General features: G+C 40.5%; 5 long non-coding RNA genes across 5 annotated transcripts; 3 read left to right on the forward strand and 2 right to left on the reverse strand.

Annotated features, from left to right (window-relative positions):
• Positions 1 to 791: 791 nt before the first annotated feature.
• Positions 792 to 2214, forward strand: LOC109405561 (uncharacterized). The gene is made up of 2 exons (XR_002128989.3): positions 792 to 1984; positions 2046 to 2214. It is a non-coding gene; the product is annotated as an uncharacterized LOC109405561 (long non-coding RNA).
• A 2377-nt stretch (positions 2215 to 4591) lies between these two features.
• LOC109397439 (uncharacterized) lies at positions 4592 to 5617 on the reverse strand. The gene is made up of 2 exons (XR_002127053.3): positions 5462 to 5617; positions 4592 to 5405 (listed from the first exon to the last, which is right to left on the reverse strand). It is a non-coding gene; the product is annotated as an uncharacterized LOC109397439 (long non-coding RNA).
• Positions 5618 to 5847: 230 nt separating this feature from the next.
• On the forward strand, positions 5848 to 6502 carry LOC134286203 (uncharacterized). Its single transcript, XR_009996861.1, has 2 exons — positions 5848 to 6126; positions 6210 to 6502. It is a non-coding gene; the product is annotated as an uncharacterized LOC134286203 (long non-coding RNA).
• Positions 6503 to 17203: 10701 nt separating this feature from the next.
• LOC109405543 (uncharacterized) lies at positions 17204 to 17610 on the reverse strand. The gene is made up of 2 exons (XR_003896186.2): positions 17472 to 17610; positions 17204 to 17413 (listed from the first exon to the last, which is right to left on the reverse strand). It is a non-coding gene; the product is annotated as an uncharacterized LOC109405543 (long non-coding RNA).
• Positions 17611 to 18159: 549 nt separating this feature from the next.
• Positions 18160 to 21873, forward strand: LOC109405558 (uncharacterized). Its single transcript, XR_002128985.3, has 4 exons — positions 18160 to 18300; positions 18422 to 21436; positions 21497 to 21648; positions 21709 to 21873. It is a non-coding gene; the product is annotated as an uncharacterized LOC109405558 (long non-coding RNA).
• The last annotated feature ends 4015 nt before the right edge of the window (positions 21874 to 25888 follow it).

Genomic DNA, 25888 nt, shown 5'->3' on the forward strand with positions numbered 1-25888 from the left:
TGAGTAGAAGCAACTCACGGTCACTGTTGAATATCGTGAATTGACTCTACTCAGTCTTAATCGACTAAAAAAAACAATTCAAAATTGAATAACCGACACTATACTCAGTTTTAGCACAGATAAACAGACATATTACTTGAAAGAAATCTGTTTCAAAAACATCGTTTGGCATCTCACTAGCACCCTCTATAATGCTCAATCCGAAGCATTCTTTTGCAGGTGTTGTTTCCCTCGGTTCGATGTAACAATTTAGCAGGTGACAACTCCCCGTGGCGTTATCTATTCATAAAACATGAATGAAGGTTCATGAATGAGTCATTTTATGTAAACATTGATCGGCGTCGCGTTCATTTCTCTCTGAAATTGAGAGGTGATGTAGGCACACCAGCGCCACCATGACACATGCGAGCACAGTCCGAACCACAGTTTATTTTCAAAATGACCGTTAAATCGTGCAATGATTGCGATTTGAGTGGTATGTCTGTTTGTCTGTGGTTTTAAGGTTGCCCCACACGCTAAGATCAGTTTACCTTTTTTCCATAAAGTGCACAACCGCAAATATGCGTAAATGATACTCAAATATAGGTAAACAGAACTCAAATATGGGTAATGTGGACACAAATATGAGTAATTGTAACCCAAATATGGGTTAATATTACCTATAAATGCGGTTGTGCACTTTTCCAAAATATGAGTTTTATCTACCCATATTTGCGTAAAGTTTACGCAAATTTGAATAAAATTTACCCATATTTTAGAAAAATAGGTAAACTGATCTTAGCGTGCACTGAGTCGGATCCAACTAAATTTTGAGTAGATTTTTTTCTCGGTGCAAGTATCGATGTCGATTATGGATTTACCCGTATATGTCGAATTACATGTGGTGAGTCGATTGCCTACATTTTGGCGTTTGTTAAGCTCATGCGATGCATGCTTATTTCAGGCCAGTCTTACCGACTGAATTTGTACAAAATTTTGTACACGGAGAAATCAAACTACCTAATTTTTGGGTCGATTTTACTCAAAGCTGAGTATATCGAATAAACTAGTTACCCAAAATTAGGTTGTTTTCCCTTTTTTCCTCACCGATGTTGTCAAAAACAAACAGAGATGCATCAACCCAACGGGGGTCCTTGTGCCCAATAAGCCAAATTTGGTTGTTGAGAAAATTTGACGTGATTTCGTGTGAGAATAAGCAGGCCAGTATATATTCGTGCAGTAATCCATAGTGTCGAAGTCGTAAATTTCTAGATTGAGTTTAAATAAGGGCGAGAGTAACATGAGAGAGTTCTCTTCGTTGACTCTCTCTTCTTCAAATTAAAGTGAGAAGATGCAAGTATAATTGAACTTTTTGGTCACAAATCGCTAGGTTGCGATGCAGCGTGTAAGTGTAAAAGTTCAATTGAATTTGCATCTTAACACTTTAATTTGCAGAAGAGAGAGTCGATGAAGAGAACTCTCTCATGTTACTTTCGCCCTTATTTAAACTCAATCTAGATTTATCTAAATTGGAAAAAAAATGTCAATAAATAATTATAAACGCCTTGCTTTGAAGATACTCAAAAACTGAGTAGAAGCAGCTCACAATCGATGTTAAATGTCGTGAGTTGACTTTTACTCAGTCTTCGTCGACTACACGCTAAGATCAGTTTACCTTTTTCCAAAAAGTGCACAACACGCTTACCTGAAACTACCCATCGAATGGGTCGATTTTACCCGGATTTTCATGTTATTAGAAGTTGTCAAAATCCGGGTAACCGATCTTGCAACAGAAGAGTAAGCTTTACTCTGATTGTGGGTAAACGGGTCTTTGCGAAAATTCTGATACTCAGTTTATCCTGGTTGTATATTGGTCAAAATCTGGGTAAACATCTGGGTAAGCGGGATTTGTCAAAAACATTAACATTGTTCGCGGCGTGTATTCCAAAAAGTTAGAGGCTGTGGTAAAGCTCCGGAGAAAATGGATCGCGAAAGCTGCAAACAGGTAAGTAATTCGTATTCTTCATGATATTATGTGTTTACTTATCATAAAATTTAACATCCAGATATTTTTGCAACATTCCCGGCTACAACATCTTCAGCAAAGGAGCCCGATGTAGGCGCGCGGAACGAAACTTGGGACTGCCCTTTGAAATCTGGAGCCTTTTTATCATTATGAATATACTTTTAATGTTATTTTACTTATTTAGACGTAAATAAATACTATCTGTTTTATTTTGTGACTATTTTTCAACCGATAAAGCAACAATTCTATGAAAGATCCGTTTCGCGTACGCTTACTCATTTATGTAAAAATGGGTAGAGAATACCCTACACGGTCGTTTGTGAAAACCCATTCATGGGTGAAAAAACACCCATTTTCTGTAGAAGTGCCTCTCCCCATTTAATGGGTAAAGACGCTTTACCCATTAACGGATAAAGACAGTTTCTGTCAAAAGTGGGTATAATTTTACCCCTTATTTAAAAACAATTCTTATCGCAAAATGGGTAAAAATTTACCCATTTTTGAGAATGGAGAGAAAAATATAAAAAAAATCTTGTTTACAAATTAATAATGTTTTGGTTAGAAATAATCAAAACTACAATTTTTTATTCGCTTTTATACAAATATTTACAATAACAAAACAATTATAATAATTCAAATTGCTTCCGTCCATGTTATTCTAGCCATTCATATTTTTGCCTTGAGTTTCGTGCGTTCCGGGTAACATCCAAACGGCCAAATTGTGACTCCCTCTTTCTTTGTGTCCTGCGTGTGTCCTACGATTTACAATATTTATCGAGAGGCGTTCCAAAAAGACTTGCCGTAATGCCGTGATCCTTTTCCTCGTTCTTGCTGTTGCGATCCGTGTGGGATGACGACACTGATTTTCATGTTGCGAAATGCGTCTGGAAAACACAAGAATCGATTGAGAAGATGAAATGTGTTAACCGAGAATTAATTAACTTACCGATTATGAATTTAAAATGTTTGAATTCACCCGTCTCAAGAATGCTGTATCCACTTTACTATTTTCCGTGAAGACCTGGTTAGATTTTTTGACTTTTCTTATTTCCAATCATTTTTTCACCCTTTAATGGGTAAAAATATACTCATTTTTAAAGCGAATAGAGAAGCTATAAATGCGTATTTTTTTACCCATGATTTTTTTTAAATTTATCCCTTTTGTGACAGAAACAGTTTTTATTCGAAAATGGGTGTATTTTTACCCATTGATGGGTATTTGCAAACAACCGTGTAATGAGAAACGTCTAAATCAGGGTAACCGTTACCCAGATTTTGCAGCCAATACCGGTAACCCAGATTTAAGTAAAGGTACCTTTACCCACTTTAGAGTAACTGCAGTTTTGCTCGATCTGGGTCGCTTTGACATCAATCTGGGTAGCTGAGGGTTAGCGTGAACCGCAAATGAGCCTCTGCACGAATTTGCCCTGCACGCTAAGATCAGTTTACCTATTTTTCTAAAATATGGGTAAATTTTATTCAAATTTGCGTAAACTTTACGCAAATATGGGTAAATAAAACTCATATTTTGGAAAAGTGCACAACCTCATTTATAGGTAATATTAACCCATATTTGGGTTACAATTACTCATATTTGTGTCCACATTACCCATATTTGAGTTTTGTTAACCTATATTTGAGTATCATTTACGCATATTTGCGGTTGTGCACTTTTTGGAAAAAAGGTAAACTGATCTAAGCGTGTGTCCTGCTCACTCCCACAGAAAGTTCGAAAACAGCGCGCACAGTAAAAGTCAAATTTGACTTTTACTGTGCGCGCTGTTTTCAAACTTTCTGTGGGAGTGAGCAGTAGGCCAGATTCGTGCAGAGGCTCATATGCGTAAATGGTACTCAAATATAGGAAAACAAAACTCAAATATGGGGAATGTGAACCCAAATATGAGTAATTGTAACCCGAATATGGTGTAATATTACCTATAAATGTGAATGTGCATTTTTCCAAAATATGAGTTTTATTTACCAATATTTGCGTAAAGTTTACGCAAATTTGAGTAAAATCTACCCACATTTTAGAAAAATAGGTGAACTGATCTTAGCGTGTAGAGCAACAACTCAAAATTGAATAACCAACACCTTACTCAGTTTGAAGGTTGTCCCACACTCAGAAAAAAATCAAAACTTAATAGTATTGCAGACTACATCCCAAATTGGACTATCACACTTTTTTTGGTACGCCTAAAAAGTGTGATAAAAGTGCACATTTGCCTCGGATCGTCTCGACGTCTTCGGTGCACTTATTCCTCCATTTACAAGGAATAAGTGCACCGAAGACCTCAATTTGATCCGACGTATCCCTACGCTGTAATCACACTTTGAAGGTGTGTGCACACTATTGTGTCAGTCCAATTTGGGGTGCAGTCAGCAATATACATCCTACGCTATTTACGTTTCGCCTGGTTGACCCTAGGCCTAGTACAAATGCAAAGCATACTGACCTAGTATAACTTCCACTTACAACATATATTAGTTTAAGTGAACTATACCTAGCTCAGTTTAACCCAGATTTAGTTTTTAATGCTTAGAAGTGGCTTGTTTTCCGAAATTGTAAATAAAAAACAACACAAATAAATGAAAAACAAACAATAAACATAGTTTATTAGGGAATCGCGCCACTTGGGCGGTGGCTTCTATTTTCGTCTGTTTTCCGCTATAACTCAGTCAAATTTGAACCAATTGACACAATTTTTGGAATGAGGTGAGATAGGTATACCCTAATAAATCAACACAATAAACGGACCGTAATGTAGACGGTTCAACAATACCGCATACTGTTCGAACTGTATCCCGAATGGGTGGTTAAGCAAATCTTATGGTTATCGTTTATGCGGGTAGTATCTACTCGTGTACAGCATTTCAAGTCAATTGGTTCAAAATTGACTGAGTTATAGTGGGAAACAGACGAATATAGAAGCCACCGCCCAAGTGGCGCGATACCCTACATGAAATGAAATTAAAAAATCCACTGGCAAAATATTTAGCTGCGACGACTGTGGGGCACCACAACAAACGACCGATAATTGCGGCAGGAGTTTGGCGATTGGATTTCACTCCGGATGTTGACATCGTGGAGAGACCTTTGTTCGATGAGCTGGTAATCCTCCTCGTGCATGGTGATGGTCCTCTAAGCATCCGACCTGCTGGATACACGCCCATGAACGCTCCGGTGGTCTAGGCTCACTTAGCCGGCAAATCCGTTTCGTCACTAGGTTGGGATCCAGGATCCAGGTACCGCTGCACAGTTCCAGACCGAGGTTCCGACATGCCGCTTTCCGATCGGTGGGGGTGTATTTACATGAGGGGTTATGTGAGGACACTGTGCTCCGAATGTTCTGGATTCTTCTTTCCTCCCAGCGCTCGTAGGCTGCTCTGTTCTGGCGAGCTGGAAGAAACGCAAAATTCTATATTCGGAATCATTAAAAGCATCTTGGGAATTACCTGCAGGTGGTCTTCAATATCAAAATGCTGGCCATGCCCCGGATCGTCCGATATTATTCCCGTTCCGTTGATTTCCACTGCAGACACTTTAGCAACAACAACAACTTAAACACTGGTCAAAATAACCTCATGCAAATCTGGCATAGTTTAGTTTACTATGCGAGCCTAGTATAAGTTATATACAAAGTGATGTGTATATTTAAAGAATGATAAAAAATATTAAATTTAAATAAATCTGATCAAGATTTGTATTATTTCTGAGTGCACTTTTAACGAGACCCGAGACTGAGTCGGATCCTACTCAATTTTGAGTAGATTTTTTTCTCGGTGCAAGTATCGATGTCGATACACCGTACACGCTCGTTTGAAACTACTCAAAAATGAGTCGTTTTCAACTCACTTCTGTACTTTCAAGCTAACTGTCAAAAGTGAGTAACTTTATTTTATGAAAGAGAGTAGATTTCTACTCACACAGGAACAAAAATAACCTTTACTCACTTTTGAGTAAAGGCTTCAAAAAAGCACTCATTCATAACCGTCGAAAACTTGTAAAAAATCAGTCCGCGGCCACAGAAGTGATCTTTTGCCGAAAACGATTGAAAATACATAAGAATATGAAAACTTTTGGTTTTATTTCAAGTGGAATTCTTTTTTAAGACATCAAGGTAAGTTTTTGAATGCTAAACGTTAGAATTAATATAATATGTATATGTATACAAATTGTTTTTCATGAACTTGGTAATGGCAGGATCATGTTGGATCATGCCGGAGGAAATTTCTTCGTCGATGTGCAGAAACTGCTCGGTGATCACTTTTCTCCAAGACGACCCCAAGGACGTGCCCAAAGACGTCCGACTGGAAAACTTGTATGAACCGCATTTGGGAATCCAGAGGTTGGACCTGAACTAAAAGGAGCCACACACCAACCACACACAGAAGTGTTGGAATTCAACTGTTAGGAATTTATAATTTAAACTAATAAGTTAAACTCATTATGTATTTTTCTTCTCAATAAGTGATAAATAAATGATTTTGTTGCTGGTTTCTTTGATAATTAATAAGATTTACTATTAATTTTGTTATCAAATTCGGCCCCATGAAATATTTTACTTTTGCAATTATTGAAATAAGAAAAGTGAGTAAAGGATACTCTCATTATGAAAAAATTGATGGTTACTCAAAAGTGAGTAATTGATGATTACTCTATTTTGAGCTGTTCCACTTTGTACCAAAGTGAGTCGAAAACGACTCATTTTTGAGTAGTTCAGGATCCCGCAAAAACAACTTCTTTTGATTCTTGTTTTTCTTCTTCGTCAGACTTGTTTTCAACGCACTGAGAGACTGAAGTACTCTTTAAAGAGTACTTTTTCACCCATTTCGATAGTAACTAGGTGAACTTATAAAAAGAGTAAACGACATTTACTCTTGAAAGGGTAAACCGCTTGTACGTCAAATCAACGAGTGAATTTTACCCTTTTTCTAGAACGATTTGAAATTTGAAAAGAGTAAAATTTACCCTTTTTTATCATTTTATGCGAACTTAGATATTTTTGAACTTTTAAAATTATCAACAAATAATAACAATACTAATTAAATTTTGTAAATGAGCAATATTTATTCATTTATGAATTAAACTTTTATTCTTAACCCTCTAATGGATACCTGGGACCCCAGAGCCACTTTGAAGTGGTCGCAAAAAAGTTTGGATTGACACATCGGTCCCGTTTTCACAGTACCTTCAAACTACACCACGATGGATTATTTGTGCAAAAATAACAAATATTTCATGGTGTACTATAGATTATTTTTTATGTCAAAGTTTAACCGGGCGATTTTGATCCCCTGGGGTCCATTGGACCCCACGACACGAATGATTATATCTTGTGATCGTCACTTCCTAGAATAATGCTGTCTTCGACAAAATTGTTCAATAGACCAAGGGCAATCTTGTGACAAACAAATTGAATTGGAATTAGCCCAGTAGGTGGCGCTATTGTTTATTCAAATTATGGATTGAAAGTTAAATTTAGCTTGAATATCTTGAGATTCGGAATGTATAGAAAGTTTGTGTGTTCGGCAAAAGTGTTCAATACATCAAGGATTATTTGGTAATGAAAATTATCTTAAAGTTTTTTCTGCAAAATGGCGCTAATTAGTTCGTATATGCCCAGCATCCTAGATTACCGAGTGGCAAGCGTCCTCAAATAAGTACGCTTCTTTTAAAGTGAATATCTTGAGAATAACACAATATAATTACATTCTGTTCACAATACCAATACTTCCAATTTGGTGGATAATTTACTTCAGAATTGACTCGCCCGGATACCTCCAGGAATTCCTCCCAAAATTTCTGAAGGAACTCCTACCAGGATTCTTCCAGAAATCAATACAGGGATTCTTTCAGTAAATCTTCCCGAGGTTTCTCTACGATTTCATCTGGGAAACCCACTTAAAAGCCCTCCGGAAATGACTCGCAAAACTACATCAGGAATTCCACCAGGGATTCAACTAGGAATTCGTAAAAGGATTCTTCCACAAATGCTTTCCGAGATTCCTCCACGAAATCCTCCCAGAATTTCTTCAGGAATTTGTTTCCGAATTGCTCCCGGATTTTCTCCAGAATTTCCTCCCGGGTTTCCTGCATGAGTTTTTCTAGGAAATTCCTCCTTGAAATTCCTCCTGGGATTTCTTCAGGAATTCCTCCGGGGATTGCTTCAGGAATTCCTCCTGGGAATTCTCCAGGAATTCTTACCGGTATTTCTCAACGAATTTCTCCCGGGATTCCTCCAAGAATTCTTCCTGGCATTCCTCCAGGAATTCCTCTCAGGATTCTTTCAGGAATTTCTCCCGGGATTCTTCAGAAATTTCTCCCGGGATTCCTCTAGGAGTTGCTCTCGAGATTCTCCTAGGAATTTCTTCCGGGATTCCTCCAGGAACTCCTCACGGGATTCCTTCAGGAATTTCTCTCCAGGAGTTCCTCCCGGTTACGGGAAGGAAACGTTGAAATTTACATTCCATTTTATTCGATTTTTCATGACAATATATTTTGTATCACAGAGAACAGACTTCCAAGCCTATAGAAAATTGTCTCGAAAGCTGTGCAAGGATTCAATTTTTTTAGCGTTGACAACACTAGCGTCACCTATGCGGCAAATTGCTACAATTAGTGGTGAGTACGCATATCTACATAAGTTTTACATTCACCACCGACAACAGTGTGGTAAGTACGCATATCTACATAAGTTTTATATTCACCACCGACAACAGCGTGGGAACATTGGGATAGCAGCGCCACCAGTTGCCATTTCAAATGAACGTTTAATTCCTTACACAGTTTTGAAACTGAGCTTGGATGTCTGATCTCTGTGCTGTGGAAAATTGTGTAGATTATGATCAAAGTATAATTGTATATAGCTTTGGTTCCCTTATTAAGCATGTGGCGCCCATTTTCATCCTACGAAATACAAAGGATTGAAGCATTGTTTGTTTTGTTTCTTATTTTTGTATTTTTTGTTAGAAGTGAGCACCCATGAAAACAAAAAGAACGGAACCAATCGGTGCCGCAATCGCTTGTTTTCGAATAGTATGAATATGGGAGCATGAGATTACTGATGGCACACATACCCTATATCCCATTATCTGTAATATAGACACTATAGATTCCATATGCTTTCCAATGTACAGACAACTGCAAGAGGCCGTCCATAGATGAAGTGGCATTTTAGGGTGGTGGGGAGAGTCGCTGATTATGCTACGAGCCATGTATTAGGTATGGGAAAATAGAGGGAGAAGGGAGTGTCAAAAATAGTCAAAAAATGCTACGCCATTTATGAATGGCCCCTAACCAAACGATCTATCAATTCGTTTAGCCAAACGAGATTTACGGAACGATAACGACTGTGGGTTGTGTGACGTCATTTTCTATTAGTACACACTAAATTCACTATAAAACACTCTAAAATTGCGTAATTCAACTATTTCTCCCCAAGTCTGTAGATTCTATAGTGTCTATATTCGGTAGGTCCATGTCCTGCCAAATAACAGCTGTAGACACCATCTCTATAAATAATAAGCATCCCGCACCAGCGTCTCCCAATAGGAGAGTTCGTATCAAATGGCTCATCAACTGAACATTTTTGACCTACCCAACAACTAAGACACCATTTTTCTAAGAAATCAGAATCCTGAGATATTATGAGATAAAAAATTTGCATGCTATCTAGCACTACCTAGTGGTGGAATATCGAATCAAACGGTCCATAATCTATAAGTTCTTGACCAACCAAACAACCGAAGACATCAACTATATAACCCAGGTAACCACTAAGCACTGTTCTGAGCATTATAACAGCCATATAACAGCTTTTCAGTGCTAAATAGCTCTATATAAGCATTCCTAATGCTTATGGGCACTATAGCCAGTTAGAACTAAATTAAGCCCTGTAAGCCTATATAAAGCCTACAAGCTGTAAAGAAGTTTGTCAGTGCTGTCACAGGGCTTGGAGCATATGACGTTTATATCAATCAAAATAGATTTCGACCAAAACAGACTCGAGTCGGTCATGATCAATACATTTTAAACATCCATGTTGGAATGTTTATCGGAATGGTGTTGTTAAATAGATAATGGAATCTGGTTATGTTAATTATTCCATTTTTTTTCAATCAAGACAAACTCCAGCTCGTTTCCCTATTCTTCTGAAACGTTTCCCGAAAATTTATATAAACATTGCATCTCCTGCTTCATTTCCTGCGTTCATCACCACCAAGCTTACCACTGAATCATCCTCATCATATATCATTTTCAACCCTCGAAATGCCCAAACTGTTTTGTTTTTCATGGTTTAAATACTAGTTTGATCACACCATTCCCATGGTGCATTGGTGGAGCAGATGAGAAAGGGAACAAACTTGGACTTGATCAGGAACCCGGAGGACAACAGCTAGAATCTGGATGAAGTAGCAAAAAAGCAACTTCAATGGAAGCGAAGGAAGTTAGAAAAGAACAGGAGATAAACAAAATATTTTTTTTCTTTTTTCTTTGTCTCACTTTTGACAACTTTCGCTCCAGAGACTTGGTACGATATTTCAAAGTTGGCCGTATATCAGCCGAATAATTCGCCAAAAGTGGCTTTTGAGCAGCTCTATAAGAGGATATAGAACCAATTAGCTCTGTTAGCCAGGTTCTACATTCGACTATAGAGCCGATTTAATGCCATTTTTACGGCTTAATGGTTACTTGGGAAGTAATCAGGATCCTGAGATATATGAGATTTAAATTTTAATAGTGTTACGTCTGTTTGTCTCTGATTCCTCTTGGGTTTATTCAAATATTACGAAACGCAAAATTTGACAACTTAAGGGCTCCTCTCTTCTCCGTGCAACAACTTTTGTATGGAAAATTTTGAATGAAACGTAACACAGTGCTAGACCACCTCCCACTCCTTTGCGTTACGTAATATTTGAATGACCCCTTTTGACCCGCTGGACATATATGTCTACTCGTCTACAGCAGTGCGATTTACCCTATTGTTTCGGTACATCTTGTCCTTGTCCGCTTGTTTAGGTACGTTATATCCTGTAGATCGTGGGCATTTTTCAATGCTCACTAGCACCACCTAGCGGAAACTTCCCGAACTAAATTGTTCATCACTAGATAGGCCTTGACTTTCCTAACATATTTGCTGAAAACATCACCCTTACAAAAAGTAAGGATCACGAGATACGCGAGAATATATGTTGGGGTCCAATGGACCCCAGGGTTCCAAAACGGACCTTCATTTAAGGTATCCTCTTGAGGGTTAATGCTTATCATGCAATCAGGAATGTCGAGCACTGATAATCCTAAAGGGTACAGTCACGGGTACAGTACTGATTAGACTATGGTCATACTTTCGGCGGTCTTCGGTCGATAGAATCTTGGCTCCAAATTTGATCACTGAGCCGGTCCAGAACCACGAACATCGTAAATAATAAAATGAAAAATCCTCGATCAATCAGACACAATTTAATTTCGTTGCACTTACTCGAAACTTAGAGGGAATCACAAACATCAGTCTTGTGCGACTGGATGCCCCATGAAACTTTTCAACACATTTTTCACCCATTAGAGAGTACACGATCGGATCTCTGAGAAGGGCAAAATTTACCCATTTCAAGAAATTGACAAGTACCCTTTATTTGGACAGCTCCATATACAAGCAAAAAAAGGGTATTATCGTCGCACCACCAAATCGAAGTCGTCGCTAGAAGCACATGCGATGTTGCAGCTGCGAAGTGAATTTGAATCTATTTTTTCTGTTGCGCATCACTAAGCTAATTAAGAGCAACAATATGCACTAATCCAAATTGAGTTGCGACATTTCTAAGTAGGTAAAAAATCAATTTTCGCACGTTCGATCACTTTGTATTTCGACCAAAAACCTAATACTTTTAACTCCTTAAAGGGTAATGCCGGTTTCGCAGTGCGAGGTTTTCAAATTTGCCGACAAACATAAGCTAGTGACACCCAGGTAACCACTAAGCACTGTCGTAAGCGGTCTAAAGGTCATTCAGCAGCTTCTCCGTGTCATTAGGCTCTGTATGTGATTTTCAAATGCTCACAGGCATTATAAATTGTAAACACTAAAATAAGCCGTATATTAGTATATTACGCTACACTGTAGTGCTTGCAAACCCAGAGCCTGTGAGCCGAATTAGAAGCCTGACAGTGCTGTTAAAAGGCTTGGCGTACATGACGTTTAAATCAGTCAGAGCTGATTTGAAGCAAAACAAAACAGAACCGTCGGAGAACAATGAAATATCATTGGAATTTTTGTACGATAGATTGGGTGTTGGATGATTATCGTCATTTCGCCACTATAAACATCAAATTAATGTACAGCTGCTTCCTCGATCATCTATTACAAATGAATCAGATATTTACCTATGCAGCTGTAATGGGTTTACCCGAGCTTTTACCTAGAGATGAACACCAAAAGTAGTCGACGAGCCGCCTCCTGTTATGAAACCTCGTCAATCTTCCAAACTTCCCTAGCTGCATCTCCCGCAGAACCACCATCCATAAAACCATTTCCCCGACCATTTCATACATTTCGTATGCGGCCACTTTGTGCCCGATTCCACATCCGACCATCGGATCATTCTAAGCATTTCGGTTCGGAACATCAATGCTGTCTCAACTTGTTGCCACTTTTTCCTCAAATACGGTGCTGAGCTAACCGATCTCACGCTGCATCAATGGAGCAGATGGAAAACGTGACGAAATACTTGAAAATAGCAAGCCCGAAGATTGTCAGTTCGAATCTGGAGCAGCAGGCCGTAAAAATCGAAGAAAAAAAATAGACTTCGATGGAAAGGCATCCGGAGCAAAACATAAAGAAGATAAATAACTTTTTTTTTTCTTTTTCCTTTACCCACTTTTGACAGCTCTTTCACCAGAGACTCGGTACGCAGATTGAAGCTGGCCGTATATCAGCCGAATATTTCGCCAAAAGTGGCTTTTTAGCAGATCTATTATAGGATGTAGTTCTGAAAAGCTCTGTTGGCATTGTTCTTCATATGAATATAGAACCAGCTTGGTGCCAATTTTTACGGCTTAGTGGTTACTTGGGCACTCTTTGACCAATGCCAAATATTTGACCACTTTTGACAGTTAAATTTTGACCAAGGTGTACCTGGCAAACAAAAATATTTGTCACTCTCGAAAAACGAATAGGGACAAACAGAGCCAAACAACCTGCCAAAATTTATCTGTCAAAAGTGGTCAAATATTTGGCGTCTGGGCAAAGAGTGTAATAGCACCCATATTTATTTATCTAAAGGTCCAATCTGCAAAAGAGAGACTCTTTTTGCTCCTACACGGAGAAATCAAACTACCTAATTTTTGGGTCGATTTTACTCAAAGCTGCCCAGGTAACCACTAAGCACTGTTCTGAGCATTATAACAGCCATATAACAGCTTTTCAGTGCTAAATAGCTCTATATAAGCATTCCTAATGCTTATGGGCACTATAGCCAGTAAGAACTAAATTAAGCCATGTAAGCCTATATAAAGCCTACAAGCTGTAAAGAAGTTTGTCAGTGCTGTCACAGGGCTTGGAGCATATGACGTTTATATCAATCAAAATAGATTTCGACCAAAACAGACTCGAGTCGGTCATGATCAATACATTTTAAACATCCATGTTGGAATGTTTATCGGAATGGTGTTGTTAAATAGATAATGGAATCTGGTTATGTTAATTATTCCATTTTTTTTCAATCAAGACAAACTCCAGCTCGTTTCCCTATTCTTCTGAAACGTTTCCCGAAAATTTATATAAACATTGCATCTCCTGCTTCATTTCCTGCGTTCGTCACCACCAAGCTTACCACTGAATCATCCTCATCATATATCATTTTCAACCCTCGAAATGCCCAAACTGTTTTGTTTTTCATGGTTTAAATACTAGTTTGATCACACCATTCCCATGGTGCATTGGTGGAGCAGATGAGAAAGGGAACAGACTTGGACTTGATCAGGAACCCGGAGGACAACAGCTAGAATCTGGATGAAGTAGCAAAAAAGCAACTTCAATGGAAGCGAAGGAAGTTAGAAAAGAACAGGAGATAAACAAAATATTTTTTTTCTTTTTTCTTTGTCTCACTTTTGACAACTTTCGCTCCAGAGACTTGGTACGATATTTCAAAGTTGGCCGTATATCAGCCGAATAATTCGCCAAAAGTGGCTTTTGAGCAGCTCTATAAGAGGATATAGAACCAATTAGCTCTGTTAGCCAGGTTCTACATTCGACTATAGAGCCGATTTAATGCCATTTTTACGGCTTAATGGTTACTTGGGTGAGTATATCGAATAAACTAGTTACCCAAAATTAGGCTATTTTCTCTCTTTCCCCCACCGATGATGTTGTCAAAAACAAACAGAGATGCATCTACCCAATGGGGGTCTTTGAGCCCAATAAGCCAATTTTGAGTAAATGTAGGTATACTCAAATTTGGGTTGAATGAGGGGGGGTCTTGAGTTGAATTTACCTACTCTTAAGTAAATGTTTTTACTGGAGGTGAAGGCAATTTACCTAGTGTGAGTTTAATCGATTTACTCAAATTTGGCTTATTGGGTCGAACTATGGGCACAGACAAACAGACATACTACTCAAATCGAAATCATCGCACGATTCAACGGTCATTTTGGAAATAACGTGTAGTTCGGACTGTGCTCGCATGATTCATGGTGGCGCTGCTGTGCCTACATCACCTCTCAATTTTGGAGAGAAATGAACGCGACGCCGATCAATGTTTACATAAAATGACTCAATCATGAACCTTCATTCATATTTTATGAATGGATGACGCCACGGGGGAGTGGTCACCTGCTAAATTTTTACATCGAGCCGAGGGAAACGACACCTGCAAATGAATGCTTCGGATTGAGCATTATAGAGGGTGCTAGTGAGATGCCAAACGATATTTTTGAAGCAATTTTCTTCTAAGTAGTATGTCTGTTTGTCTGTGCTATGGGATTGCGTCAAAAGAACTCAATTTTCGGTAGTTTGGCGGCTCCGTGTATGCTCTCTTTTTAAATGGACTACCCGCTTGGCGCACACCCACCAGTTTATCAGCAGGAGTAAATCCATTTTATTTTGTATGGTGAAAAGCATCTAAACTTGAATTACTTGAAATAGAAAGCTTTTACTGAAAAAATATTTGGTAGGCTTAAAAGTAGTCACCATTGTGCACAACCACTACCAATTATTTTTCCGAATAATGTATTCCCCTTCGAGAAATGTGTCTTTAGATGCTATTCGCCATACAATATTTTTGCGATTTACTTTTAGCGGTTTTTCGCGCATAGAAGCTAGCGCCACATTTGTCGATGCGGAGAGTAGGAAAACAGCCGATGTAGTTAATTCATTGTTACGATGTCACAGAGGACACTTGGACAAATTGTGATGTGTAGATTGGAAAGGACCCAAGTAACCATTAAGCCGTAAAAATGGCATTAAGTCGGCTCTATAGTCGAATGTAGAACCTGGCTAACAGAGCTAATTGGTTCTATATCCTCTTATAGAGCTGCTCAAAAGCCACTTTTGGCGAATTATTCGGCTGATATACGGCCAACTTTAAAATATCGTACCAAGTCTCTGGAGCGAAAGTTGTCAAAAGTGAGACAAAGAAAAAAAAAATTGTCTATCTCCTGTTCTTTTCTAACTTCCTTCGCTTCCATTGAAGTTGCTTTTTTGCTACTTCATCCAGATTCTAACTGTTGTCCTCCGAGTTCCTGATCAAGTCCAAGTCCGTTGCCTTTCTCATCTGCTCCACCAATGCACCATGGGAATGGTGTGATCAAACTAGTATTTAAACCATGAAAAATAAAATAGTTTGGGCATTTCGAGGGTTGAAAATGATATGGGATGAGGATGATTCAGTGGTAAGGTTGGTGGTAACGAACGCAGGAATTGATGCAGGAGAAGCAATGTTTATATAAATGGTCGGGAAACGTTTCACAAGAAGAGGGAAACGAGCTGGAGTTTGTCTTGATTGAAAAAAATGGAATAATCAAGATAACCAAATTCCATTATCTATTTAACAACACCATTCCGATAAATGTGCCAAAAATAATCCCGTTTCGTCAATCCCGTCCGACATGGATGTTTAAAATGTATTGATAATGACCGACTCCAGTCTGTTTTGGTCGAAATCTATTTTGATTGATATAAACGTCATGTGCTCCAAGCCCTGTGACAGCACTGACAAACTTCTTTACAGCTTGTAGGCTTTATATAGGCTTACAGGGCTTAATTTAGTTCTTACTGGTTATAGTGCCTATAAGCATTAGGAATGCTTATATAGAGCTACTTAGCACTGAAAAGCTGTTTAATGGCCGTTATAATGCTCAGAACAGTGCTTAGTGGTTACCTGGGGAGTGTTTTATCTACCTTCCGACGTAAGGGGTGATACACAAATTATAACACGCAAAAATCGACCATTTTCAACCCCCCTCCCCCCTATGTCACACTTTTTGCATGGAACCTCAATATTTTTTGTAAGCGTTGCCACGTTCTGCAAACCCCCCTCCCTCCCCTAAAAGCGTGACGTAATTTGTGTACAGCCCCCAAGAAGTAAATCAAAATTTATTAATACAGTCCGGATTCGCTGGTTGGGTCACGACTGCGCCCCGATTAGCGAATCGTGTTCGTTCGTTGGGGCAACTGACAACTGATCAAAATGCTCTAGACACACGCAAGTGACGAGAAATACACAGTTCGAAAAAATCGTGTACAATTACATCATATATCATGCACATAATTGGAGCGTGGAAAATGATGTATTGTTACGTGTGTTTTCACTTTTACCACAGACAAACAGACGTCTCACTCTACTCACTTCCCATCGTTTCACTTTTTAACGGATTATTCAAATATTCCGTAGTTCGCAAATCGCTCGCTCATGGCGCTCGCATCGTTTTTGCTCCTGTTTGACGTTTGCTCACTACCGCCATCTACTCAGTAGGTTTGCGTACCACAGCATAATTAGCATTGGGCGATTATGTTTGCGTGACGATGATTTTTATCGCATTTTCTTCCAAGTGACACGTCTGTTTGTCTGTGCTTTTACATTCATTGTAAATATCATCATGTAAACTTATAAGCGGGGATGTAAATCTACAATGACGTGCTGCTTGCCAATCCATGCCAAAAAAAAATGTTTTTCTTCCGTTTTTTTTAATAATTAAGCGTCATCGAACATGTTTTCCGTCGTTTTATTGAGTTTTTTGGTTTCCACACTTAAATCATTAAGAAATCACAAGATCAGATATATTTGATACAGCACCAGCCGGTCAGATTCCATTGCAGCCAGGGAGTATTTCACGCTTCAGTGTTGTGCGGCAGCACACAACTTCCCCGGCATCAGCTGATTTGGATTCACCTTTGAACGTTCGCTCTCGGCTATCTGTCGATGAAAACATTCTGGATACAGGAACCACCAATGTATATTTTCAAAAATTTACCTTTTTTGGAATCCTAGCTAGAATTAGTTGTTGAGAACGCAAAAGGAACTATTTTTCGGAACGACGAATAATCTTCACGCACAGATGAGAGCCATCTTTGTTTACGTTTGGTTCAGCTTGAATGACATCCACATCATGGACATGTAAAGTTCAATGATTATTCATGGAAAAGTCTGTTCATTGAATAATGTTGTGCTGAAATAAACGGAAAGCTCGGGCAACATGGTAAAGTTGATGCAGATGTAATAGAACACACAAAACCGTCCTCTGAAATATTCATGTGCATTGAATATCACAGAATGTTACATTCTTATTTCGTTTACATGAACACTATTTACATTGAAGTACTGATTACAATTCATGTAATGTTCATATTTTGTTGCTGTGTACGTCACGGAACACTCACATACTTGCGTAAACGTTCTGTATAAATACAGGAGCTGTGATGCGACGGCGGTCAGACGTCAAACTCGTTTTGACATCTATTTTGACATTGACAGTGCTTTTTAGTTGGGTTTTGCCCCAACCAGTGAACATTCAACCATCGAGACAGCCCATCTAACGAGCTCTCAACGAACGAATCGTCACTGTACAAGCAATCGGAGGAGAGGAAATTTAAAGAGAGCCTCTCATCTGCACTTAGGACCAAGCTTAGGACCTACAGAAATGTTTGGCCAGATTTTTGCAGGCGTGCTCGATAGGTAGCCGATTTGATAGTTCGATGGGTACACGAAACTACAAATCAACCAAATTTAAGTTCTTTTGACGCAATTCCGCACCTCCGTCTAATTACTCTAATTTGCGTCAAACCGCTATAGTGGTCTCTAAAGTGCCCCACACAATGCATACGTTTGCGTGTGCGTGACAGTAGTTTGACACATTTCCCATGGGAAAACTGTCAAAAAAACGCAAACCTCGACGGAACGGACGCTATGTGTTTCAGGCTTAAGTAGTTCTTATTTGATCGCGGCAAAAATTTTCACCCAGTGGTAAGTTATTTTCACTCAGCGGAGGCTTTTTTTGAAATTTGGGTTTAGTCAAGATAATCCAAATTTGGCTTCTTACACGGAGCAGCACGCATGTGTCGGTGCTTCTCTCTTCGTTTTTGACAACATTCGTGTGGGGCGAGGGGGAAACTCAAACAATGCTGAGTAAAAATAAGAGCTGTTAGCCAAATTTGAGTTTTTAAAACTTATTCCCTGGGTTAAAATATTTTTCAGTGTAGATTTGGTTTCAGTCTTTGCGGGACTCTGATATAAACAGACTCTTACACCGAAAAATATTTCTACTCAGTAACAAATTTTGAAAACGACGTACAATCAATGACCATTCGCGACTACGAAGGTAAAAGAGATTCCAACTCTTTGTCGCTCTAATGAAAAACCTCGTAAGGAACTGTAAGAATGTGCGTGAAAAAAAAGCAAAAAATATTTACCTCTCGTTTTTTCTCACGTAAACCTTCACGCACATTCGACAACTTCGTAGTCGCGAATTGATTTAAGGCATATCGCAATTTTTGGTAGCTTTTCTTGTTTTGCGTGCAATGAGCCATTTTACGAGACGTTTCGGATCAGCTGATCGCTTATTTCATGAATGAAAATTTGACAGGAGGTTGCGCCCAAGCCCGTGAGTGTTAATATCAATATCAACACTGTTGTCGTTTCATAAAATAGACTATTATGTTTCCAGTTCAAAACCGAATCAGCGACATGTTTTCTTTTACTTTCGCTTCTTTTGCCTGCTTTTGTCGGAAGTGGCGCGCTGCATTGTACGCCTGTAAGTCTATACAGCGTGCTGCTTCCGACATTGTGTTTAATGCAAGGCAAAAGCAGCGAAAGTCGAAGTAAAAATGTCGCTAATTTGGTTTTGAACTGAAAACATAATATCTGGAGTATGAAATAAAAATAATGAGCCATTTTACGAGATGACAACATTGTTGATGATATTGATATTCACGTGCTAGGTTGCCACCTCTTGTCAGATTTTCATCCATAATATTGGCTCGTAAAGCAGACTATGAGCCATTTTACGAGACGTTTCGGATCAGCTGATCGCTTATTTTACGAATGAAAATTTGACAGGAGGTGTTGCAGATTCTTCTCCAAATGCGTATGTATTATATTATTTTGCTAGCGCGATGCAGTGGTTACACATGTAGTTTTTGTACCACACTCTTGAAAATATACACCTTCACAGATCGAAAAAAGAGTGTAAAATTCTGTGACATATGATGCACATAATTGGAGCGTGGGATATCACAGAAGTTTACATGACATATCATGTAAAAGTCATAAAATATCATGTAAACTTCCATTATATGTCATGTAATTCAGCATGACTCTGAGAGTTTACATGACATATAACACAAATTTACATGATATATCATGTAAACCATCATAACAATAAGTTTACATCACTAAAATGAAGTTTACATGACGTGTAAATATCATTATTTTTAACTGTGTTTATATTGTATTTTTTATAAATAATCAGACTTTGGCGACGAAATTGAACTCGCCCTAATATGGTACTAACCTAACATTTATGACATATTTTCGCCTTCTTTCCCCGATTCAGGCGAAACCAGCTGATTTTGTTATGAAAACATAAACAGCTGGTAGCCGAGAACAATAAGGATGAACGTAAACATCGGTGAACCAGCTGGTTTTGTTGTGTAAACATGACCAGCTGGTGGACCGAGAACAAAAGAACTCAATGGTAAACATCAATGAGAGTATATTACAGGTGGGGAAGAAGAAGAGATGGCTATGTATTAGTAAGCAAAGAAAAATGTAAACACAAATAGTGACGTCACTATTTGACACGCGTTCTTATGGGAGCTCGCTTTGCTTGTAGTAGTGACATGGTTTGCACCAAACACGGATCTCACGCACACGAAGTGTCTCTTCCACACCTTCATTAGACTCTCATTGGGTAAACATTACGACGGCTGCCGAAAACTGTCACATTATCGGACGAATTACAAAAACCCTGCGACTGAGATTGACAGCGAAATCGAAAGCGAAATATGAGTACGACGAAATTTATCGCATCAAAGTCTAAGTCGAAAAAAAAATCGCAATACATGTATGTATTATATATGCAACCAGCGCACTACGTCTAACGTACAGTAAATAAACCACCAGGATTATTTTTTGGTGTTCGAAAATTTCCGGTTTTCAACCTTTTCGATAGTTTTTCTTAGTCTACACGCATTTTTCCAAAAAGTGCACAATGCACATTTGCAAATATGCTTAAATAATACGCAAATATAGGCAAACAATTTATCAAACATTTAGCTCAGGTTTGTATGAAATTTACCCATTTTAGAGTATCCTTTTCTTAGCGTGCAGAGGTATCATGCCGCAGTATCAAAAAATCTTTGCTTGCGCAATTCAGCGGTACGGTAATGTTGTGTAAACAAATTTATTTTGCTAGCGCGATACAGCGGTACCAACGTACTGCATGGTGCCCCATCAGCATTCGCGACTACGAAGGTACACTGAAAGGAGCCTTGCAGTAATGACAAGCATACAAATGTTTTTAAATTTACCATGGCAAAACATAATCATCGACCCACCAACGCTTCTTGTGTGCGTTTTGTTTCTTCTCACATCAACCGGTTCGATAGCTGAGTGGTAGCGTGCGAGCCTGGTGATGTCTAGGTTCTTGGTTCGAATCCGCCCGGATTGAAGGATGTCTACTTGTCGAGTTCATTTCTACTTCGTCTAGACACCAACCCTAATTTTCTTTAACAATTTTGTCTGGTTCTGACCTTAACTACTCACATGACATTTGACCATTCGCAAGACTGTAAAAAAAAAAAAATCGCGCCAAAAAACTTCTTGTCGCGTTTTAGCATGTTCTGTGAAAGAATTTTCCTTTTTTGAAGTTGTGGAGTTTCCTGATCGGATCCTGGAACTGCCGCTAATCGTTGTTGCCGTTCATTCTGCCTACTCCTGCTGGTAAGTATTTTAGTTTTCACCAGAAGATAATTAATTTCACCAGAGACTTTTCATTTGCAGTGAAATATGCAATCATCTGCCGGAACCCCTTGAGGCCGAAGCTGCTGGATGAAACGAGCTCCTCTGGAGTTGTGGAGCTTCCTGATCGGATCCTGGAACTGCCGCCAATTGTTGTTACCGTCCATTCCGTCCTCCCTCGCGTCCTCCTGCTGGTAAGTATTGAAGTTTTTACCTGAAGACAGAGAATTTCACCAGAAGCCTTTTATTTGTAGGGAAATATGCAAGTATCTGCCGGAACTCCTTTGATGCCGAAGCTGCCGGATGAATAGCTGCCAATATGCTGACGAAAATCTTGCAGTTCCTAGAGCTTCCGCCTACTATACAAATTTTCGGTTTGGTTAACTTTTAAGTAAGATAGTGTTACTTTAATGGGTTTTCAATAAATTTAGAATGGGGGACAAGGTGGAGGGGGGGGGGGGGGGGGGCGACGGAGCGGTTGATTTATGCAAATGAGTCATGGTTTGAGTTGCGTCGTAAGCAGTTTCCTTCCGCGTTTTGTCCCAGCTGCGTCGTATGGTGATATGTTCAAGTAGTCTGGGAGTTTCCGGAAAGTCCTCGAAGGAGATCCACTAAATCCGCCTGCGTGCAGTCCCAGCTGCGTCGAAAGGAGATCCAGGAGTTGCTGGAAAGTCTTCCAAAGAGATCAGCCCGCGTGTCGTCCCAGCTGCGTCGTAGGGTGATTCATTCAGGAGCTTCCGGAGAGCCTTCCAAGAACCTCTCTAGAGTCGTCCCAGCTGCTTTCATCCAGGAGTTGCTTGAGGGTCATCCAAGCAGGCTTATTCTGCGCGGCGTGTGAGGTGAGACAGCCGTTTTCGTCTCACGTGACGTGAGACGACTAATGTAAATCAAATGGGATCGTGTCGACTTTTGTCACCTCATTCGACTCGTCTCACCTCACACGCCGCGCAGAATAAGCCTGAAGGAGATCCGCCCGCCCATCGCCCTAGCTGCTTCGTCCGGTGACCAGTCCGGAAATTGCCAGAACCCTCCAAAGATTGCGCATATGGTAAGTTGCCGGACAGTTCTGGAATCCCGTCAGTGATTTATAGAGTAAGTTTAACATTTATGGATTATTTATACGTTTTTATTTAAGTATTTATTAGATTTATAAAATAAAATTTACGAATAAACAATTTGTTGTTCCTTAATTATATGTGTCGACAAAGAAAAACAAATAAAAAGAAGAAAAAGATTTTTTGACGTATCGATGTCTGATAGATATCAGATAGATGTCTGGTACCCAATGTCTAGTAGATATTTAGATGATATCTAGTAGACACCATCTGTCACCGACATTTTCAGGTAGACAAAATGATGCATTGGAAGGAGATTTCTAGTTGACTTGTAGAAGATATCTACTTCAATATCTACTAGATATTTTTTTTCTGTCTAGTGTTGACACAGTTCGTTGTGCTGCTTTTTCTCGGCTTTCATCACTGTTTCAACCGTCTTCAGGTGGTACAGGCTGTCCGATCGGGCGCCCTTCACTTTCACTTGCCCCGATTGATCACAAATGTCACAATAGTCCTTGCCGAAAATCACCACAAAGTCCTTAGCAGCCAACTTCGCCACCGAAAGCAAACTGCTGTTCAACGACGGCACAAAAAGTACTTCCGTGAGAGTAATCTCCACTGCACCACCACAGCCGTCAACACCAGTCAGCACACAGGTACCGCACCCGGCCGATTTCACTACACTTCCGTCCGCAAGAATCACTTCAGGAGCGCTCTCTTCACTGAGCGAGGTGAACACACTTCTGTCATTGCTCATGTGGCTGCTAGCCCCGCTGTCCACAACCCAGCAACTGTGCCTCTTCTCGCCGGCCATAAACAGCACCGCACTAGAACTCTTCTCCGTGGCCTGCTTGGCTTTCGGGCGATCACTTTTCTTCTTAGGTTCTTCTTCTCGCTCTTCACTTTTCTTCAGGGCCTGGAACCGCAAGCAGTCCCACTTCATGTGGCCCTTCTTTTTACAGAAGAAGCATTCGATCTCGGGCTTGTTTTTCACCACACTGTGCGACTTCACGCCGCTCTTCATCGCTTTGGCTTCGCCGGACGTTCCGTGGCCAGATCGCTCCTTCCTGCGCTCGTACTCGTCCAGCAATTTGGATCGCACCAGCTCCACTGTCAGGTCTTCGTCCGGCCTGCTTTCTAGGGCCGTGACAAGCCCGCTGTAGGAGTCCGGTAGGCTCCTCAGGATCATAGCGATCTTCAGTTAATCCTCCAACTCCTGCCCGGCGTTCTCCAGCCGATTGAAGAGGTCGTCCAACTCGAAGAGATGTGCTTCCAAGTCGCCTCCCTCTCGCAAGTTCAGGTTGCACAACTTTTTGAGAAGGGATACTCGAGAAGTCACTGTGACTTTCTCGTGATATTTCTGGAGACTGTCCCAGAAATCGCGGGCCGATTCCACCGCCTTGACGAGGCTGTATTGGTTCTCCTCAATACACAGCCCCATCGTCGCGCGCGCTTTCCGGTCATCACGGGTCCACTGAGCCGTGGCGGGCTCGGGCTTGACTCCATCGATGACGTAGAAGAGCTCCTCCCTGGTCAGGAGCATCTCCATCCTGAATTTCCAGGATGACCAGTTCGTGTTGTTCAGCTTCGTGAACTTGCTGATGGGATCCATCTTCACCACACGAACTTAACCGTAAACCGACAACAACGAATCGAAAAAAAACTTTTGCACCGAATGCAACCACGACGACGCCGGCACCAACGAACACACCGACGCGACGCCTTCTCCGTTCCAAAACGCCGAACTACCGCGGCACTTTTTCCGCTTTTTAACGAAAAAAACACAACTTTTCCTCACAATCTCCACCGGGCCCGTAACCTGTGGGTCAAAGCGGACAGGTTCGACAGCGGATCTGCGTTGACTGGGAGGAAATAACCCGGAACGGACACGGAATATCTCGCACAAGTAAAAACACGCGGTTACTCTACTTGATCGTATAATTCGGTTTCAGCTTGTTTACATCGGTTTAACAAAAGGTTCGGTTACAATGTTATTCGATAATGAGGTATGTTAGGTCACTCCACAAATGTGTGTAGAGTGACGAGGGGTGCACCGCTGTAGCCCCTAACAGTTATTTGGTGTAGTAAAGTAAATCGCAAAAATATTGTATGGCGAATACAATCTAAAGGCAAATTTCTCGAAGTGGAACACATTATTCGAAAAAATATTTGGTAGTGGTTCTGCACAATGGTGAACACTATTAAGGCTACCAAATATTTTTTCGGGAAAAGCTTTCTATTTCAAGTAATTCATGTTTAGATGCTTTTCGCCATACAAAATTAAATTGATTTACTCCTGCTGATCAACTGTGGCTGCGCGCAAAGCGGGTAGTCCATTGCTGAATCATCAGCAAATCAGTTGTCAAACACTTGGGGGTGGAAGCTCAGGTAAAATATTATCTCCTGGGCGCCCATTAAAAACACCACCCCCGGCGAAGACTGGCGCTCGAGCCTAGCTATTTAGCACTGTAGTTGGAGGAAATGCCAATGCAGAACCCGTAGCTTCCGGGAAGGTAAGCCCAGCTCCCTGGGTTAGTGGGTTGGTGTCAGGCCCTGCGAGCCAGCCGTAAAAAAGACTAGCACCGGAAAATCAACAAGAGAAGAATGCGAACCGATACCAATGGCGACGACCACAGCGACGAAAAGGGACTTGCGATTGGAAGCTCGGTACGTGGAACTGCAGATCTCTCAACTTCATCGGGAGCACCCGCATACTCGCCGATATACTGAAGGACCGCGGGTTCGGAATCGTAGCGCTGCAGGAGGTGTGTTGGACAGGATCTATGGTGCGAACGTTTAGAGGTAACCATACCATCTACCAGAGTTGCGGCAACACACGTGAGCTGGGAACAGCTTTTATAGTGATGGGCGACATGCAGAGGCGCGTGATCGGTTGGTGGCCGATCGACGAAAGAATGTGCAGGTTGAGGATCAAGGGCCGATTCTTCAACATTAGCATAATAAACGTGCACAGCCCTCACTCCGGAAGCACTGATGATGACAAAGACGCATTTTACGCGCAGCTCGAACGCGAGTACGACCGCTGCCCAAACCACGACGTCAAGATCATCATAGGGGATCTAAACGCTCAGGTAGGCCAGGAGGAGGAATTCAGACCGACGATTGGAAAGTTCAGCGCCCACCAGCTGACGAACGAAAATGGCCTACGCCTCATCGATTTCGCCGCCTCCAAGAACATGGCCATTCGTAGCACCTTCTTCCAGCACAGCCTCCCGTATCGTTACACCTGGAGATCACCACAACAAACGGAATCGCAAATCGACCACGTTCTGATTGATGGACGGCACTTCTCCGACATTATCGACGTCAGGACCTATCGTGGCGCTAATATCGACTCCGATCACTACCTGGTGATGGT

The sequence above is a fragment of the Aedes albopictus genome, chromosome 1, assembly GCF_035046485.1.
Source record: "Aedes albopictus strain Foshan chromosome 1, AalbF5, whole genome shotgun sequence".
Classification (NCBI taxonomy): domain Eukaryota; kingdom Metazoa; phylum Arthropoda; class Insecta; order Diptera; family Culicidae; genus Aedes; species Aedes albopictus.